The following is a 2,500-nucleotide window of genomic DNA, read 5'->3' as shown; positions in this document are numbered from 1 at the left end:
ATGCCTTATGGGGCCACTTTCTGAGGCTGCATGTTTCACTTGTCCACTAACAACTCCACTCTCCTCCCCAAGAGGTGAACAGCCATGCAGATTTTCAGCTCCAAGAAGTCTTACCGTGCGATCACACCGCCGGCGTTGAAAGAGCTACAATGTTGCTGACTCCTGCCTGGAAAGCACAGGTCAGGGGCGTTGCACGCGGCAAACGATTCAACCTGAAGCGCTCGACCAGGGATCTCGACCAACCGAAGCTCGTGTTTAGAAAAATTAGAACACTCCATTGGCTGACGCCTGCTGGCGCCGAGCTCATTACATATTTTTAGATGAAGTTCAACTTTTGACGCCCTCAACTCTAGAAACGCTTTTGCGGCTTTTAACGCTTCTGCCGCCTGCTCTCCCATACAAATTCAATTACTTCTGGCGCTTTCCACGTGTTCAACGCCGGCAGTGTGATCGCACGGTAATGTTCATAAAAAGGGCCAAAGGGCCATGTCTTCACTTTCCCACAGGTGAGGAAAAGGCTACTCTGATTCGATGGTAATTTCGCCCAAAAAAGACAGACATGGTGCCTCTATCCAGTGTAACCGAGTTTGCAACCTCCCACAACTCCAATTCGGCATAGGAGGGAGAGTATGATACCTCTGAGCTAAAGGTCTAGGTATAGGGTTGCCACCTGTCCCGGATTTTTATGGTCTGTCCCGGAAAGAAAAAATAAAAATCCGGGACACTGAATGTCCCGGAATTTGTACATGATGGGCAAAATCTGTATTTCAATCATCAGTAGGCTACCGTCAGTACTAAATTGCAGCGTGCCTACGTCCATAAATGTATGCACTGATGTCATTGGCTCAAGTTCTAGGCAGATTACGCAGCAAGCTCGTCTGGTGGGGCTGGCGCGCTGTTCGGATTCTGGAGTGTTGATGATGAGGTACTATGCGAGACAACGAACGGATCCAGTGAATAAAAGCAGAAAAGTTTTAACGTGAAATGGGTAGAAAGACGATAGTTCTACAGGAGGCGATGACCGTGACAGGCCAATAAAGGGAAAAAACGTAAAGGGTCGACATGATGCAGGAGAAATATGCGATGTGAGTAAAAAAACATGCCCAGTCGATTTTCTGCTAGCTGCTCCCTGTGCCCAGCGAAAATGCTTCTGTAGCCCATCTATGAACAATATGACGAAACCCTACTTTTAATAGCCTAGTAAGGTAGGGAAATTAAGGTGTCTGTCAGCTTACATCAATGCATTTCAAAACCTATCACAGATAAAACGGCTTAGATGACGATGCCACGTTTTTTATATAGCCTATTTTTAATCATCTATGTCAAATCCTATGTCAAATCAGAGAGCTACCATCATCAAACCATGAAATTCCGTGATTTTTGGTCACAAAATCATCACAGGACGAATTCAATGGAATCCAAATGGTCTTATCTACCTACTCCTGAATGTGCCCAGTTACAAGACTACCAGTTACATGTCCTATGAAGCCTATTTGTTCAGCCAGGAGCAGCAAGCAGCAGATGCACAGGCAAGCAAGCACCACACCCTACATCATTATATTCAGGTATTCTTAGAGACAATGAACAATTTCAGTATTTATTTTTGTATTCCACATAAGCAAACAGATTCCCCCTTTACCAGTGCCCAGTAGGCCTACTGCCTCCTCCTGTCATCAGCCAAAAAGTATTGGAAATAGTCAAAATAATAAGCCTGCTATATTTTGTTGGGCAATTAACTTAATAAATGGCTGGCAAACATGTCATTTTCAGCACACAAGGGCGATTGGGTAGAAGTGCGTGCACGTCGATTTGGTCGATTCGATGGTCAAAATGTCCAGGATTTTTGTCAAAGTGAAGTGGCAACCCTATCTAGGTACCTAGGTAGCTGTACCGCTTCTTTATGAAGCTCCTGGGATCTCCTAACCAGTGTTGCCAGATTGGGCGGTTACTTGCCCAATTGGGCTACTTGGGATGACCGCCTGCGGGTGAAAACAGGAAAAATTGGCCATTTTTATGCCCATAAAAGTCAGTGTAATTTGTTGAAATTGGGCGGAATTTAGCGCATTTTGGCGGGATTTGGTCAGACACATCTGGTAACACTGCTCCTTACGTTCCACTGCTGAACTTTGCCAGTTGGCATCCCATATACTCACCCCCTAAACCTCAGTCTCATCTGGGTCACGGCACCAGTGTAACCGAGGTCTTCCTATGCAGTCCCTCACTCAGGGCTCAAACTTGCAGTTCACACTCCAGTTCTGCATTGGAAGCAACAGATTGGATACCACTGAGCTAAAGATCTCAGTGCTCAGTGCTACCACATCTGTACCGTATGAGGCCCCCTGGAGAGGGGTTCAAGAATGTTCTACCGCCGAACTCTGCCAGTTGGCATCCGTTACACCGGCACGTCATTTCAGGAAATAATGGTCATTTACAGGAGGGTGTCATTGAGGGAAAGTCACTGTAACTGGCTACACGTTGCTGAATCTTTGGTGTCATTATC

The sequence above is a fragment of the Engraulis encrasicolus genome, chromosome 11, assembly GCF_034702125.1.
Source record: "Engraulis encrasicolus isolate BLACKSEA-1 chromosome 11, IST_EnEncr_1.0, whole genome shotgun sequence".
Classification (NCBI taxonomy): domain Eukaryota; kingdom Metazoa; phylum Chordata; class Actinopteri; order Clupeiformes; family Engraulidae; genus Engraulis; species Engraulis encrasicolus.
This window is presented reverse-complemented; position numbering follows the sequence as displayed.